Source organism: Phyllobates terribilis, unplaced genomic scaffold, assembly GCF_046119375.1.
Source record: "Phyllobates terribilis strain yellow unplaced genomic scaffold, ASM4611937v1 Scaffold_15__1_contigs__length_34870131, whole genome shotgun sequence".
Taxonomy (NCBI): domain Eukaryota; kingdom Metazoa; phylum Chordata; class Amphibia; order Anura; family Dendrobatidae; genus Phyllobates; species Phyllobates terribilis.
Window position 1 is genome coordinate 5,002,490 of NW_027362775.1, and position 18,617 is coordinate 5,021,106.

The following is an 18,617-nucleotide window of genomic DNA, read 5'->3' on the forward strand; positions in this document are numbered from 1 at the left end:
TCACATCCTCCTCCACCTCCTCTGCTGACCTCATCGACTGTCTGACTGTGGGTTGACAGTAAGTGGGATCTCCAACCTCGTCATCATCACCCTGTGTGTTATCACACCCGTCGCCCTCAGAGCCAACCTCTTCCTGCCCTGACCAAAAAGTCAAGTTGTCGCTCCCATCAGGTATTTGAGTCTCATCATCGTCTTCATCATTGTCTCCACCAACAGGAGTTACAGTTTGGGAACAAGGGTCTACATTATGCTCAGAACCTTCTTCATCTGGTCCTGGATCCAACTTATAAAGATTCTGGGCATCGGATCAGATCATTTCCTCATCTGGATTAACAGAAGCTCTGGAGCAGACCTCCGTTTCCCAGGCTATAGTATGAGTAAACAGCTGGGCAGACTCAGCCATCTGTGTTACCCCATACTCAGACGGGCAGCTGGAGACTTGGGAGCTGTGAGGAAGCAAGTGCGATTGGGGTGACACCTCTGAGGACTGGAGTATTTGTGATGTTGAAATTGAGGTGATGGAGAGCCCACTTGAAGGAGCACTTGATATCCGTTGAAGCACCTGCTGTTTTTGTGCCTCATCTAGAATTTGTAGCGATGGACGTGTCCGTAAGAATGGGATCGTATCACATTGTCCACGAAAAGAAGTCGACATCTTAGTTTGGCTGGAAGATGGTCTTTCTTCAGCAGATGTTACTCCCCCCCCCCACCGTGGGGGGCCTCGACCCACCGGCGGACAGGCACCAGTATTGGGATAGGGGGGCTGGCCGTCAGGGTCCACAAACCCGGAGACACAGAGGTGGCACAGGCAACGGACTGGCCGTGTCGGCTTCTCACTTTTTGGATTTTAGAAGGGCATGACATGCCTATATCTGTGTCTCCCCCTCCTTTTACTCCTCCACCTCTTTTCTTTTCGCATGACTATATGTACTTGTCACTTTTCCATGTGTTAGTTGTGTCTTCTGAGCAGTTTGTCAGCTTTTGGACACCTTTGAAGGTGTTTTCTATGTGTTTCTATGTGTTTTTGTTTGCCTGCCATTGGTTTTAACGGTGTTCGAAGGTGTTCGACGAACAGTTCGACGAACAGTTCGGCGAACACACGGGTGTTCGACGAACCGAACCGAACTCGAACACTACGGGGGTGGCTCAACACTAGTTACAATGGAATAAATAGACATTGTCAATGCCCCTTGAAAGAGCTGTGGAGCTCAGAGCGGTTTAACCAGACGGTTTTAATGCCCCTTGGAAGAGACTTGGAGGTCACAGTAGCTTAACAAGATGGCTTTAATGCCCCTTGGAAGAGTGGTGGAGTTCACAATGGAATAAAAAGACAATATGAATGCACCTTGGAAGGGACGTGGAGGTCACAGTAGCATAACAAGACGGTTTTAATGACCATTGGAAGAGTGGTGGAGGTCGCAGTGGATAAATAAGACAATATCAAAGCCACTTGGAAGAATGGTGGAGGTCGCAGTGGAAAACAGAGACAATATCAATGCCCCTTGGAAGAGTGGTGGAGGTTACAGTCGAATAAAAAGACAATATCAATGCATATTGGAAGAGTTGTGGAGTACAGAGAGGTTTAACCAGACGGTTTAATGCCCCTTGGAAGAGAAGCGGAGGTCACAGTAGCTTATCTAGACTGTTTTAATGCCCCTTGGAAGAGTGGTGGAGGTCGCAATGGATTAAAAAGACAATATCAATGCCCCTTAGAAGAGTGGTGGAGGTCGCAGTGGAATAAAAAGACAATATCAATTCCCCTTGGAAGAGATGTGAAGGTCGCAGTGGAATAAAAGTCAATATCAATGCCTCGTGGAAGAGACTTGGAGGTCACAGTAGCTTAACAAGATGGTTTTAATGGCCCTTGGAAGAGAGGTGGAGGTCGCAGTGGAATAAAAAGACAACATCAATTCCCCTTGGGAGAGTGGTGGAGGTTACAGTGGAATAAAAAGACAATATCAATGCCCCTTGGAAGAGTAGTGGAGGTCGCAGTGGAATAAAAAAACAATATCAACGGCCCTTGGAAGAGTGGTGGAGGTAACAGTGGATTAAAAAGACAATATCAATGCCCCTTGGAAGAGCAGTGGAGTTCAGAGTAGTTAAACCAGGCGGTTTTAATGCCCATTGGAAGTGACGTGGAGGTCACAGTAGCTTAAAAAGACGTTTTTAATGTCCCTTGGAAAAGTGGTGGAGGTCACAGTGGATTAAAAAGACAATATCAATGCTCCTTGGAAGAGTGGTGGAGGTGGCAGTGGAATAAAAAGACAATATCAATGCCACTTGGAAGAGTGGTGGAGTTTACCGTGGAATAAAAAGACAATATCAATGCCCCGTGAAAGAGACGTGGATGTCACATTAGCTTAACAAGACAGTTTTAAAGTCCCTTGGAAGAGAGGTGAAAGTCGCAGTGGAATAAAAAGAAAATATCAATGCCCCTTGGAAGAGTGCTGGAGGTTACAGTGGAATAAAAAACAATATCAAAGCCCCTTGCTAGACCTGTGGAGTTGAGAGTGGTTTAAATTGACGGTTTTAATGCCCCTTGGAAGAGACGTGGAGGTCACAGTAGATTAACAAGACTGTTTTAATGCCCCTTGGAAGAGTGGTGGAGGTCGCAGTGGAATAAAAAGACAATTTCAATGCCCCTTGGAAGAGTGGTGGAGTATACAGTGGAATAAAAAGACAATATTAATGCCCCTTGGAAGATCTGTGGAGTTCAGATTGGTTTAACCATACTGTTTTAATGCCCATTGGAAGAGACGTGGAGGTCACAGTAGCTTAGCAAGACTGTTTTAATGCCACATGGAAGAGTGGTGGAGGTTGCAGTGGATTAAAAAGACAATATCAATGCCCCGAGTAAGAGTGGTGGAGGTCGCAGAGGAATAAAAATACAATATCAATGCCCCGTGGAAGAGACGTGGAGGTCACAGTAGTTTAACAAGACAGTTTTAATGCCCCTTGGAAGAATGGTGGAGGTCGCAGTGGAATAAAAAGACAATATCAATGCCCCTTGATAGAGTGATCGTGGTGGCAGTGGAATAAAAAGACAATATCAATGCCCCTTGGAAGAATGATGGAGGTCGCAGTGGAATAAATAGACAATGTCAATGCCCCTTGGAAGAGTGGTGGAGGTTAGAGTGGAATAAAAAGACAATACCAATGCCCCTTGGAAGAGCTGTGGAGTTTAGAGTGGTTTAACCAGATGTTTTTATTGCCCCTTGGAAGAGACGTGGAGGTCACAGTAAATTAACAAGATGGTTTTAATGCCCCTTGGAAAAGTGGTGGAGGTCACAGTGGATTAAAAATACAATTTCAATGCCCCATGGAAGACAAGTGGAGGTCACAGTAGCTTAACAAGACAGTTTTAATGCCCCTTGGAAGAGTGGTGGAGGTCGCAGTGGAATAAAAAGACAATATCAATGCCCCTTGAAAGAGTGGTGGAGGTTACAGTGAAATAAAAAGACAATATCAATGACTCTTGAAAGAGCTATGGAGTTAAGAGTGGTTTAACCAGATGGTTTTAATGCCCCTTAGAATAGTGGCGGAGGTCGCAGTGATTAAAAAGACAATATTAATACCCCTTGGAAGAATGGTGGAGGTTACAGTAGAATAAAAAGACAATATCAATGCCCCTTGGAAGAGCTGTTGAGTTCGGAGTGGTTTAACCAGACGGTTTTAATGCCCCTTGGAAGAGATGTGGAGGTCACAGTAGCTTGACCAGACTGTTTTAATGCCTCTTGGAAGAGTGGTGGAGGTCGCAGTGGATTAAAAAGACAATATCAATACCCCTTGGAAGAGTAGTGGAGGATACAGTGGAATAAATAGACAATATCAATGCCCAGTGGAATAGACATGGATGCTACAGTAGCTAAACAAGATGTTTTTAAGGCACCTTGGGAGAGTGATGGAAGTCGTAGTGGAATAAAAAGACAATATCAATGCCCCTTGAAAGAGTGCTGTAGGTTACAGTGGAGTAAAAAGACAATATTAATGCCTCTTGCAAGAGCTGTGGAGTTCAGAGTGGTTTAAATTGACGGTTTTAATGCATCTTGGAAGAGACGTGGAGGTCACAGTAGCTTAACAATACGGTTTTAATGCCCCTTGGAAGAGTGGTGGAGGTCGCAGTGGATTAAAAAGACAATATCAATGCCACTTGGAAGAGTGGTGAAGGTCCTAGTGGAATAAAAAGACTATATCAATGCCCCTTGGAAGAGTGGTGGAGGTTACAGTGGAATAAAAAGACAATATCACTGCCCCGTGAAAGAGACGTGGAGGTCACAGAAGCTTAACAAGACGGTTTTAATGCCCCTTGGAAGAGAGGTGGAAGTGGCAGTGGAATAAAAAGACAATATCAATGGCCCTTGGAAGAGTGCTGGAGGTTACATTGGAATAAAAAAAAAATATCAATGCCCCTTGCAAGAGCTGTGGAGTTCAGAGAGGTTTAAATTGACGGTTTTAATGCCCCTTGGAAGGGACGTGGAGGTGACAGTAGCTTAACATGACGGTTTTAATGCCCCTTGGAAGAGTGGTGGAGGTTGGAGTGGATTAAAAAGACAATATGAATGCCCCTTGGAAGAGTGGTGGAGGTCGCAGAGGAATAAAAAGACAATATCAATGCCCCTTGGAAGAGTGGTGGAGGTTACAGTTGAATAAAAAGACCATATCAATGCCCCTTGGAAGAGTGATGGAGGTTACAGTGGAATAAAAAGACAATATCAATGCTCCTTGGAACAGTGGTGGAGGTTACAGTTAAATAAAAAGACAATATCAATGCCCCGTGGAAGAGATGTGGAGGTCACAATAGCTTAACAAGACGGTTTTAATGCCCCTTGGAAGAGTGGTGGAGGTCGCAGTGGAATAAAAAGACAATATCAATTAGCCTTGGAAGAGTGGTGGAGGTCGCAGTGGAATAAAAAGACATTATCAATGACCTCTTGGAAGAGTGGTGGAGGTCTGAGTGGAATAAAAAGACAATATCAATGCCCCTTGGACGACTGGTGGAGGTTACAGTGGAATAAAAAGACAATTTCAATGCCCGTGGAAGAGACGTGGAGGTCACAGTAACTTAACAAGACGGTTTTAATGCCCCTTGGAAGAGTGGTGGAGGTCGCAGTGGAATAAAAAGACTATGTCAATGCCCCTTGGAAGAGTGGTGGAGGTCATAGTGGAATAAAAAGACAATATTAATGCCCCTTGGAAGAGTGGTGGAGGTCGCAGAAAAATAAAAAAAATATATCAATGCCCCTTGGAAGGGTGGTGGAGGTTAGAGTGGAATAAAAAGACAATATCAATGCCCCTTGGAACAGCTGTGGAGTTCACAGTGGTTTAACCAGAAAGTTTTAATGCACCGTGGAATAGACGTGGAGGTCACAGTAGCTTAACAAGATGGTTTCAATGCTTCTTGGAAGAGTGATGGAGGTCGCAGTGGATTAAAAAGACAATATCAATGCCCCTTGGAAGAGTGGTTTAGGTTACAGTGGAATAAAAAGACAATATCAATGCCCTGTGTAAGAAACTAGGAGGTCACAGTAGCTTAACAAGACGGTTTTAATGCCCCTTGGAAGAGTCGTGGACGTCGCAGAGGAATAAAAAGACAATATCAATGCACTTGGAAGAGTGCAGAAGGTTACAATGGAATAAAAAGACATTGTCAATGCCCCTTGGAAGAGCTGTGGAGTTCAGAGCGGTTTAACCAGACGGTTTTAATGCCCCTTGGAAGAGACTTGGAGGTCACAGTAGCTTAACAAGACGGTTTTAATGCCCCTTGGAAGAGTGGTGAAGGTCTCAGTGGTATAAAAAGACAATATCAATGCCCCTGAGAAGAGTGGTGGAGGTTACAGTGGAATAAAAAGACAATATCAATGCCCCGTGAAAGAGACGTGGAGGAGACAGTAGCTTAACAAGACGGTTTTAATGCCCCTAGGAAGAAAGGTGGAAGTTGCAGTGGAATAAAAAGACAATATCAATGCCCCTTGCAAGAGCTGTGGAGTTCAGAGTGGTTTAAAATGATGGTTTCAATACCCCGTGGTATTGACGTGGAGGTCAAAGTAGCTTAACAACATGGTTTTAATGGCCCTTGGAAGAGTGGTGGAGGTCGCAGTGGAATAAAAAGACAATATCAATGCCACTTGGAAGAGTAGTGGAGGTCGCAGTGGAATAAAAAAACAATATCAATTCCCCTTGGAAGAGTGGTGGAGGTAACAGTGGATTAAAAAGACAATATCAATGCAACTTGGAAGAGCAGTGGAGTTCAGAGCAGTTAAACCAGACGGTTTTAATGCCCATTGGAAGTGACGTGGAGGTCACAGTAGCTTAAAAAGACGTTTTTAATGCCCCTTGGAAAAGTGGTGGAGGTCGCAGTGGATTAAAAAGACAATATCAATGCCACTTGGAAGAGTGGTGGAGTTTACAGTGGAATAAAAAGACAATATCAATGCCCCGTGAAAGAGACGTGGATGTCACAGTAGCATAACAAGACGGTTTTAATATCCCTTGGAAGAGAGGTGAAAGTCGCAGTGGAATAAAAAGACAATATCAATGCCCCTTGCAAGAGTGGTGGAGGTTACAGTGGAATAAAAACACAATATCAATGCCCCGTGAAAGAGACGTGGAGGTCACAGTAACTTAACAAGACGGTTTTAATGCCCCTAGGAAGAAAGGTGGAAGTTGCAGTGGAATAAAAAGACAATATCAATGCCCCTTGCAAGAGCTGTGGAGTTCAGAGTGGTTTAAAATGATGGTTTCAATACCCCGTGGTATTGACGTGGAGGTCAAAGTAGCTTAACAACATGGTTTTAATGGCCCTTGGAAGAGTGGTGGAGGTCGCAGTGGAATAAAAAGACAATATCAATGCCACTTGGAAGAGTAGTGGAGGTCGCAGTGGAATAAAAAAACAATATCAATTCCCCTTGGAAGAGTGGTGGAGGTAACAGTGGATTAAAAAGACAATATCAATGCAACTTGGAAGAGCAGTGGAGTTCAGAGCAGTTAAACCAGACGGTTTTAATGCCCATTGGAAGTGACGTGGAGGTCACAGTAGCTTAAAAAGACGTTTTTAATGCCCCTTGGAAAAGTGGTGGAGGTCGCAGTGGATTAAAAAGACAATATCAATGCCACTTGGAAGAGTGGTGGAGTTTACAGTGGAATAAAAAGACAATATCAATGCCCCGTGAAAGAGACGTGGATGTCACAGTAGCATAACAAGACGGTTTTAATATCCCTTGGAAGAGAGGTGAAAGTCGCAGTGGAATAAAAAGACAATATTAATGCCCCTTGGAAGAGTGCTGGAGGTTACAGTGGAATAAAAAACAATATCAATGCCACTTGCAAGAGCTGTGGAGTTGAGAGTGCTTTAAATTGACGTTTTTAATGCCCCCTGGAAGAGACGTGGAGGTCACAGTAGATTAACAAGACTGTTTTAATGCCCCTTGGAAGAATGGTGGAGGATACATTGGAATAAAAAGACAATATCAATGCCCCATGGAATAGACATGGACGTTACAGTAGCTAAACAAGATGTTTTTAATGCACCTTGGGAGAGTGATGGAAGTCGTAGTGGAATAAAAAGACAATATCAATGCCCCTTGAAAGAGTGCTGTAGGTTACAGTGGAGTAAAAAGACAATATTAATGCCTCTTGCAAGAGCTGTGGAGTTCAGAGTGGTTTAAATTGACTGTTTTAATGCATCTTGAAAGAGACATGGAGGTCACAGTAGCTTAACAATATGTTTTAATGCCCCTTGGAAGAGTGGTGGAGGTCGCAGTGGATTAAAAAGACAATATCAATGCCACTTGGAAGAGTGGTGAAGGTCCAAGTGGAATAAAAAGACAATACCAATGCCCCTTGGAAGAGTGGTGGAGGTTACAGTGGAATAAAAAGACAATATCAATGCCCCGTGAAAGAGACGTGGAGGTCACAGTTGCTTAACAAGACGGTTTTAATGCCCCTTGGAAGAGAGGTGGAAGTGGCAGTGGAATAAAAAGACAATATCAATGGCCCTTGGAAGAGTGCTGGAGGTTACATTGGAATAAAAAAAAAATATCAATGCCCCTTGCAAGAGCTGTGGAGTTCAGAGAGGTTTAAATTGACGGTTTTAATGCCCCTTGGAAGGGACGTGGAGGTGACAGTAGCTTAACAAGATGGTTTTAATGCCCCTTGGAAGAGAGGTGGAGGTCGTAGTGGATTAAAAAGACAATAGGAGTGCCCCTTGGAAGAGTGGTGGAGGTCGCAGTGGAATAAAAAGACAATATCAATGCCCCTTGGAAGAGTGGTGGAGGTTACAGTTGAATAAAAAGACAATATCAATGCCCCTTGGAACAGTGGTGGAGGTTACAGTTAAATAAAAAGATAATATCAATGCCCCGTGGAATAGATGTGGAGGTCACAATAGCTTAACAAGACGGTTTTAATGCCCCTTGGAAGAGTGGTGGAGGTCGCAGTGGATTAAAAAAACAATATCAATTAGCCTTGGAAGAGTGGTGGAGGTCGCAGTGGAATAAAAAGACATTATCAGTGCACCTTGGAAGAGTGGTGGAGGTCGCAGTGGAATAAAAAGACAATATCAATGCCCCTTGGATGAGTGGTGTGTAGCATCGGCGTCTCTGCCCCGTTCTAGGCAGAGACGCCGTCCCTCTCACCTCCCCGCTCCTGGCGCGGCGTCCTCCAGCGCTGCTCCCCCCGCTGCTTCCGGCGCGCGCTCCTTCCCCGGCAGTGTGCTTAGGGCGCGCGCGCTCCCCCTCTCTTAAAGGGACCGCGCGCGCCGTCCTAAGGAGTCCCCGGCCAATTGCCGGAGGACCTCCCATATAAAAGGCACCTCCTCCAAAATGGAGGTGCCCGAGCAATGTTGTTTGCACTGTGTCTCACCTGTGCTTCAGCCCTCAGGTCCCTTTGCCAGTTACCTGCCAGTTACCTGCCAGATTCCTGCCAGCTTGCTGTCTTTGTCCTGCCTGATATCCAGTCACCTGCCTGCTAGCCTGAGGTCCGACGGTCTGCCTTCCTACTCCTGTCAGTCTGTCTATGGACCAGCTTGCCCGCTCACCTGGGAGCGCCCACCTGTTACCTGCCTGCTAGCCTACCCGGAGGCTTCGCCGTCACGTGCTGTGACCACCTACCATTCCAGAGACTCTCGCTTGCTCACCTGGGAGCACACATCTACCATCTGCCTGCTAGCCTACCCGGAGGCTTCGCCGTCACGTGCTGTGACCACCTACCATTCCAGAGACTCTCGCTTGCTCACCTGGGAGCACACATCTACCATCTGCCTGCTAGCCTACCCGGAGGCTCTGCCATCACAGGTCGTACCTACCCTTTACCCAGAGACTGCCCCGGTCACTTGCCGTAACTCCCAGCCCGTTCATCCAGAGACTGCCCCGATCACTTGCCGTGACCCCCTGCCCGTTCTTCCAGAGACTGCCCCGATCACTTGCCGTGACCCCCTGCCTGTTCATTCAGAGACTGTCCCGGTCACCTGCTGTGACTGCCTGCCCGTCATCCCTGGTTGCCACCCGCTCCCTTACAAGGACCGCCCCCTTGTATAGTAGCTCAGAGGTTCCGCCTCCCTGACCCGTTACATGGTGGAGGTTACAGTGGAATAAAAAGACAATTTCAATGCCCGTGGAAGAGACGTGGAGGTCACAGAAGCTTAACAAGGCGGTTTTAATGTCTCTTGGAGGACTGGTGGAGGTCGCACTGGAATAAAAGACAATATCAATGCCCCTTGGAAGAGTGGTGGAGGTTACAGTGGAATAAAAAGACAATAATAATGCCCCTTGGAAGAGCTGTGGAGTTCAGAGTGGTATAACCAGACGGTTTTAACGCTCCTTGGAAGAGACGTGGAGGTCACAGTAACTTAACAAGACGGTTTTAATGCCCCTTGGAAGAGTGGTGGAGGTCGCAGTGGAATAAAAAAACAATGTCAATGCCCCTTGTAAGAGTGGTGGAGGTCACAGTGTAATAAAAAGACAATATTAATACCCCTTGGAAAAGTGGTGGAGGTCGCAGTAAAATAAAAAAAAATTTCAATGCCCCTTGGAAAAGTGGTGGAGGTTAGAGAGGAATTAAAAGACAATATCAATGCCCCTTGGAAGAGCTGTGGAGTTCACAGTGGTTTAACCAGAAAGTTTTAATGCACCGTTGGATAGACGTGGAGGTCACAGTAGCTTAACAAGACGGTTTCAATGCTTCTTGGAAGAGTGATGCAGGTCGCAGTGGATTAAAAAGAAAATATAAATGCCCCTTGGAAGAGTGGTGGAGGTTACAGTGGAATAAAAAGACAATATCAATGCCCTGTGTAAGAAACTTGGAGGTCACAGTAGCTTAACAAGACGGTTTTAATGCCCCTTGGAAGAGTCGTGGACGTCGCAGAGGAATAAAAAGAAAATATCAATGCACTTGGAAGAGTGCAGAAGGTTACAATGGAATAAAAAGACATTGTCAATGCCCTTTGGAAGAGCTGTGGAGCTCAGAGCGGATTAACCAGACGGTTTTAATGCCCCTTGGAAGAGAATTGGAGGTCACAGTAGCTTAACAAGACAGTTTTAATGCCCCTTGGAAGAGTGATGAAGGTCTCAGTGGATTAAAAAGACAATATCAATGCCCCTTGGAAGAGTGGTGGAGGTTACAGAGGAATAAAAAGACCATATCAATGCCCCTTGCAAGAGCTGTGGAGTTCAGAGTGGTTTAAATTGATGGTTTTAATGCCCCGAGGAATAGACGTGGAGGTCAAAGTAGCTTAACAACTTGGTTTTAATGGCCCTTGGAGGTCGCAGTGGTTTAAAAAGACAATATCACTGCCCCTTAGAAGAGTAGTGGAGGTTACATTGGAATAAAAAAACAATATCAATGCCCCCTGGAATAGACATGGAGGTAACAGCAGCTTAACAAGACAGTTTTAATGCCCCTTGGAAGAGTGGTTGAGGTTAGAGTGGAATAAAAAGACAATAATGATGCCCTTTGGAAGAGCTGTGTAGTTCAAAGTGGTTTAACCAGACGGTTTTAATGCCCATTGGAAGTGACGTGGAGGTCACAGTAGCTTAAATAGACGTTTTAAATGCCCCTTGGAAAAGTGGTGGAGGTCGCAGTGGATTAAAAAGACAATATCAATGCCCCTTGGAAGAGTGGTGGAGGTGACAGTGGAATTAAAAGACAATATCAATGCCCCTTCGAAGAATGATGGACGTCGCAGTGGAATAAAAAGACAATGTCAATGCCCCTTGGAAGAGTGGTGGAGGTTAGAGTGGAATAAAAAGACAATACCAATGCCCCTTGGAAGAGCTGTGGAGTTCAGAGTGGTTTAACCAGATGGTTTTATTGCCCCTTTGAAGAGACATGGAGGTCACAGTAGATTAACAAGAAAGTTTTAATGCCCCATGGAAATTGGTGGAGGTCACAGTGGATTAAAAAGACAATATCTATGCCCCGTGGAAGACACGTGGGGATCACAGTAGCTTAACAAGACAGTTTTAATGCCCCTTGGAAGAGTGGTGGAGGTCGCAGTGGAATAAAAAGACAATATTAATGCCCCTTGAAAGAGTGTTTGAGGTTACCGTGAAATAAAAAGACAATATCAATGCGTCTTGAAAGAGCTATGGAGTACAGAGTGGTTTAAACAGAAGGTTTTAATGCCCCTTGGAAGAGTGGTGGAGGTCGCAGTGCATTAAAAAGACAATATCACTACCCCTTGGAAGAATGGTGGAGGTTACAGTGGAATAAAAAGACAATATTAATGCCCCTTGGAAGAGCTGTGGAGTACAGAGTGGTTTAACCAGACCGTTTTAATGCCTCTTGGAAGAGTGGTGGAGGTCGCAGTGGATTAAAAAGACAATATCAATGTCCCTTAGAAGAGAGGTGGAAGTCGCAGTGAAATAAAAAGACAATATCAATACCCCTTGGAAGAGTGGTGGAGGATAGAGTGGAATAAAAAGACAATATCAATGCATTTTGAAAGAGTGGTGGAAGTTACAGTGAAATAAAAAGACAATATCAATGCCCCTTGGAAGAGTGGTGGAGGTTACAGTGGAATAAAAAGACAATATCAATACCCCTTGGAAGAGTGGTGGAGGATACAGTGGAATAAAAAGACAATATCACTGCCCCGTGGAATAGACAGGGACGTTACAGTAGCTAAACAAGATGTTTTTAATGCACCTTGGGAGAGTGATGGAAGTCGTAGTGGAATAAAAAGACAATATCAATGCCCCTTGAAAGAGTGCTGTAGGTTACAGTGGAGTAAAAAGACAATATTAATGCCTCTTGCAAGAGCTGTGGAGTTCAGAGTGGTTTAAATTGACGGTTTTAATGCATCTTGGAAAAGACGTGGAGGTCACAGTAGCTTAACAATACGGTTTTAATGCCCCTTGGAAGAGTGGTGGAGGTCGCAGTGGATTAAAAAGACAATATCAATGCCACTTGGAAGAGTGGTGAAGGTCCTAGTGGTATAAAAAGACAATATCAATGCCCCTTGTAAGAGTGGTGGAGGTTACAGTGGAATAAAAAGACATTATCACTGCCCCGTGAAAGAGACGTGGAGGTCACAAAAACTTAACAAGACGGTTTTAATGCCCCTTGGAAGAGAGGTGGAGGTGGCAGTGGAATAAAAAGACCATATCAATGGCCCTTGGAAGAGTGCTGGAGGTTACATTGGAATAAAAAAAAAATATCAATGCCCCTTGCAAGAGCTGTGGAGTTCAGAGAGGTTTTAATTGATGGTTTTAATGCCCCTTGGAAGGGACGTGGAGGTGACAGTAGCTTAACATGACGGTTTTAATGCCTCTAGAAAGAGTGGTGGAGGTCGGAGCGGATTAAAAAGAAAATATGAATGCCCCTTGGAAATGTGGTGGAGGTCGCAGTGGAATAAAAAGACAATATCAATGCCCCTTGGAAGAGTGGTGGAGGTTACAGTTGAATAAAAAGACAATATCAATGCCCCTTGGAAGAGTGATGGAGGTTAAAGTGGAATAAAAAGACAATTTCAATGCCCGTGGAAGAGACGTGGAGGTCACAGAAGCTTAACAAGGCGGTTTTAATGTCTCTTGGAGGACTGGTGGAGGTCGCACTGGAATAAAAGACAATATCAATGCCCCTTGGAAGAGTGGTGGAGGTTACAGTGGAATAAAAAGACAATAATAATGCCCCTTGGAAGAGCTGTGGAGTTCAGAGTGGTATAACCAGACGGTTTTAACGCTCCTTGGAAGAGACGTGGAGGTCACAGTAACTTAACAAGACGGTTTTAATGCCCCTTGGGACAGTGGTGGAGGTCGCAGTGGAATAAAAAAACAATGTCAATGCCCCTTGTAAGAGTGGTGGAGGTCACAGTGGAATAAAAAGACAATATTAATACCCCTTGGAAGAGTGGTGGAGGTCGTAGTAAAATAAAAAAAAATTTCAATGCCCCTTGGAAAAGTGGTGGAGGTTAGAGAGGAATTAAAAGACAATATCAATGCCCCTTGGAAGAGCTGTAGAGTTCACAGTGGTTTAACCAGAAAGTTTTAATGCACCGTGGGATAGACGTGGAGGTCACAGTAGCTTAACAAGACGGTTTCAATGCTTCTTGGAAGAGTGATGGAGGTCGCAGTGGATTAGAAAGAAAATATAAATGCCCCTTGGAAGAGAGGTGGAGGTTACAGTGGAATAAAAAGACAATATCAATGCCCTGTGTAAGAAACTTGGAGGTCACAGTAGCTTAACAAGAAGGTTTTAATGCCCCTTGGAAGAGTCGTGGACGTCGCAGAGGAATAAAAAGAAAATATCAATGAACTTGGAAGAGTGCAGAAGGTTACAATGGAATAAAAAGACATTGTCAAGCCCTTTGGAAGAGCTGTGGAGCTCAGAGTAGATTAACCAGACAGTTTTAGTGCCCCTTGGAAGAGAGTTCGAGGTCAAAGTAGCTTAACAAGACAGTTTTAATGCCCCTTGGAAGAGTGATGAAGGTCTCAGTGGATTAAAAAGACAATATCAATGCCCCTTGGAAGAGTGGTGGAGGTTACAGAGGAATAAAAAGACCATATCAATGCCCCTTGCAAGAGCTGTGGAGTTCAGAGTGGTTTAAATTGATGGTTTTAATGCCCCGTGGAATAGACGTGGAGGTCAAAGTAGCTTAACAACTTGGTTTTAATGGCCCTTGGAGGTCGCAGTGGTTTAAAAAGACAATATCACTGCCCCTTAGAAGAGTGGTGGAGGTTACATTGGAATAAAAAGACAATATCAATGCCCCCTGGAATAGACATGGAGGTAACAGCAGCTTAACAAGACAGTTTTAATGCCCCTTGGAAGAGTGGTGGAGGTTAGAGTGGAATAAAAAGACAATAATGATGCCCTTTGGAAGAGCTGTGTAGTTCAAAGTGGTTTAACCAGACGGTTTTAATGCCCATTGGAAGTGACGTGGAGGTCACAGTAGCTTAAAAAGACGTTTTAAATGCCCCTTGGAGAAGAGGTGGAGGTCGCAGTGGATTAAAAAGACTATATCAATGCCCCTTGGAAGAGTGGTGGAGGTGACAGTGGAATTAAAAGACAATATCAATGCCCCTTCGAAGAATGATGGACGTCGCAGTGGAATAAAAAGACAATGTCAATGCCCCTTGGAAGAGTGGTGGAGGTTAGAGTGGAATAAAAAGACAATACCAATGCCCCTTCGAAGAGCTGTGGAGTTCAAAGTGGTTTAACCAGATGGTTTTATTGCCCCTTTGAAGAGACATGAAGGTCACAGTAGATTAACAAGAAAGTTTTAATGCCCCATGGAAATTGGTGGAGGTCACAGTGGATTAAAAAGACAATATGTATGCCCCGTGGAAGACACGTGGGGATCACAGTAGCTTAACAAGACAGTTTTAATGCCCCTTGGAAGAGTGGTGGAGGTCGCAGTGGAATAAAAAGACAATATTAATGCCCCTTGAAAGAGTGTTGGAGGTTACCGTGAAATAAAAAGACAATATCAATGCCTCTTGAAAGAGCTATGGAGTACAGAGTGGTTTAACCAGAAGGTTTGAATGCCCCTTGGAAGAGTGGTGGAGGTCGCAGTGCATTAAAAAGACAATATCACTACCCCTTGGAAGAATGGTGGAGGTTACAGTGGAATAAAAAGACAATATTAATGCCCCTTGGAAGAGCTGTGGAGTACAGAGTGGTTTAATCAGACGGTTTTAATGCCCCTTGGAAGAGATGTGGAGGTCACAGTAGCTTAACAAGACCTTTTTAATGCCTCTTGGAAGAGTGGTGGAGGTCGCAGTGGATTAAAAAGACAATATCAATGCACCTTAGAAGAGAGGTGGAAGTCGCAGTGGAATAAAAAGACAATATCAATACCCCTTGGAAGAGTGGTGGAGGATAGAGTGGAATAAAAAGACAATATCAATGCCTCTTGAAAGAGTGGTGGAAGTTACAGTGAAATAAAAAGACAATATCAATGCCCCTTGGAAGAGTGGTGGAGGTTACAGTGGAATAAAAAGACAATATCAATACCCCTTGGAAGAGTGGTGGAGGATACAGTGGAATAAAAAGACAATATCACTGCCCCGTGGAATAGACAGGGACGTTACAGTAGCTAAACAAGATGTTTTTAATGCACCTTGGGAGAGTGATGGAAGTCGTAGTGGAATAAAAAGACAATATCAATGCCCCTTGAAAGAGTGCTGTAGGTTACAGTGGAGTAAAAAGACAATATTAATGCCTCTTGCAAGAGCTGTGGAGTTCAGAGTGGTTTAAATTGACGGTTTTAATGCATCTTGGAAGAGACGTGGAGGTCACAGTAGCTTAACAATACGGTTTTAATGCCCCTTGGAAGAGTGGTGGATGTCGCAGTGGATTAAAAAGACAATATCAATGCCACTTGGAAGAGTGGTGAAGGTCCTAGTGGAATAAAAAGACAATATCAATGCCCCTTGTAAGAGTGGTGGAGGTTACAGTGGAATAAAAAGACAATATCACTGCCCCGTGAAAGAGACATGGAGGTCACAGAAGCTTAACAAGACGGTTTTAATGCCCCTTGGAAGAGAGGTGGAGGTGGCAGTGGAATTAAAAGACCATATCAATGGCCCTTGGAAGAGTGCTGGAGGTTACATTGGAATAAAAAAAAAATATCAATGCCCCTTGCAAGAGCTGTGGAGTTCAGAGAGGTTTAAATTGACGGTTTTAATGCCCTTTGGAAGGGACGTGGAGGTGACAGTAGCTTAACATGACGGTTTTAATGCCCCTAGAAAGAGTAGTGGAGGTCGGAGTGGATTAAAAAGACAATATGAATGCCCCTTGGAAGAGTGGTGGAGGTCGCAGAGGAATAAAAAGACAATATCAATGCCCCTTGGAAGAGTGGTGGAGGTTACAGTTGAATAAAAAGACAATATCAATGCCCCTTGGAAGAGTGATGGAGGTTACAGTGGAATAAAAAGACAATATCAATGCTCCTTGGAACAGTGGTGGAGGTTACAGTTAAATAAAAAGACAATATCAATGCCCCGTGGAAGAGATGTGGAGGTCACAATAGCTTAACAAGACGGTTTTAATGCCCCTTGGAAGAGAGGTGGAGGTCGCAGTGGAATAAAAAGACAATATCAATTAGCCTTGGAAGAGTGGTGGAGGTCGCAGTGGAATAAAAAGACATTATCAATGACCTCTTGGAAGAGTGGTGGAGGTCTCAGTGGAATAAAAAGACAATATCAATGCCCCTTGGACGAGTGGTGGAGGTTACAGTGGAATAAAAAGACAATTTCAATGCCCGTGGAAGAGACGTGGAGGTGACAGTAACTTAACAAGACGGTTTTAATGCCCCTTGGAAGAGTGGTGGAGGTCGAAGTGGAATAAAAAGACAATGTCAATGCCCCTTGGAAGAGTGGTGGAGGTCATAGTGGAATAAAAAGACAATATTAATGCCCCTTGGAAGAGTGGTGGAGGTCGCAGAAAAATAAAAAAAAAATATCAATGCCCCTTGGAAGAGTGGTGGAGGTTAGAGTAGAATAAAAAGACAATATCAATGCCCCTTGGAACAGCTGTGGAGTTCACAGTGGTTTAACCAGAAAGTTTTAATGCACCGTGGAATAGACGTGGAGGTCACAGTAGCTTAACAAGATGGTTTCAATGCTTCTTGGAAGAGTGATGGAGGTCGCAGTGGATTAAAAAGACAATATCAATGCCCCTTGGAAGAGAGGTTTAGGTTACAGTGGAATAAAAAGACAATATCAATGCACTGTGTAAGAAACTAGGAGATCACAGTAGCTTAACAAGACGGTTTTAATGCCCCTTGGAAGAGTCGTGGACGTCGCAGAGGAATAAAAAGACAATATCAATGCACTTGGAAGAGTGCAGAAGGTTACAATGGAATAAAAAGACATTGTCAATGCCCCTTGGAAGAGCTGTGGAGTTCAGAGCGGTTTAACCAGACGGTTTTAATGTCCCTTGGAAGAGACTTGGAGGTCACAGTAGCTTAACAAGACGGTTTTAATGCCCCTTGGTAGAGTGGTGAAGGTCTCAGTGGAATAAAAAGACAATATCAATTCCCCTGGGAAGAGTGGTGGAGGTTACAGTGGAATAAAAAGACAATATCAATGCCCCGTGAAAGAGACGTGGAGGTCACAGTAGCTTAACAAGACGGTTTTAATGCCCCTAGTAAGAAAGGTGGAAGTTGCAGTGGAATAAAAAGACAATATCAATGCCCCTTGCAAGAGCTGTGGAGTTCAGAGTGGTTTAAATTGATGGTTTCAATACCCCGTGGTATTGACGTGGAGGTCAAAGTAGCTTAACAACATGGTTTTAATGGCCCTTGTAAGAGTGGTGGAGGTCACAGTTGATTAAAAACACAATATAAATGCCCCTTAGAAGAGTGGTGGAGGTCGCAGTGGAATAAAAAGACAATATCAATGCCACTTGAAAGAGTAGTGGAGGTCGCAGTGGAATAAAAAAACAATATCAATTCTCCTTGGAAGAGTGGTGGAGGTAACAGTGGATTAAAAAGACAATATCAATGCCCCTTGGAAGAGTGGTGGAGGTTACAGAGGAATAAAAAGACCATATCAATGCCCCTTGCAAGAGCTGTGGAGTTCAGAGTGGTTTAAATTGATGGTTTTAATGCCCCGGGGAATAGATGTGGAGGTCAAATTAGCTTAACAACTTGGTTTTAATGGCCCTTGGAGGTCGCAGTGGTTTAAAAAGACAATATCACTGCCCCTTAGAAGAGTGGTGGAGGTTACATTGGAATAAAAAGACAATATCAATGCCCCCTGGAATAGACATGGAGGTAACAGCAGCTTAACAAGACAGTTTTAATGCCCCTTGGAAGAGTGGTGGAGGTTAGAGTGGAATAAAAAGACAATAATGATGCCCTTTGGAAGAGCTGTGTAGTTCAAAGTGGTTTAACCAGACGGTTTTAATGCCCATTGGAAGTGACGTGGAGGTCACAGCAGCTTAAAAAGACGTTTTAAATGCCCCTTGGAAAAGTGGTGGAGGTCGCAGTGGATTAAAAAGACAATATCAATGCCCCTTGGAAGAGTGGTGGAGGTGACAGTGGAATTAAAAGACAATATCAATGCCCCTTGGAAGAATGATGGACGTCGCAGTGGAATAAAAAGAAAATGTCAATGCCCCTTGTAAGAGTGGTGGAGGTTAGAGTGGAATAAAAAGACAATACCAATGCGCCTTGG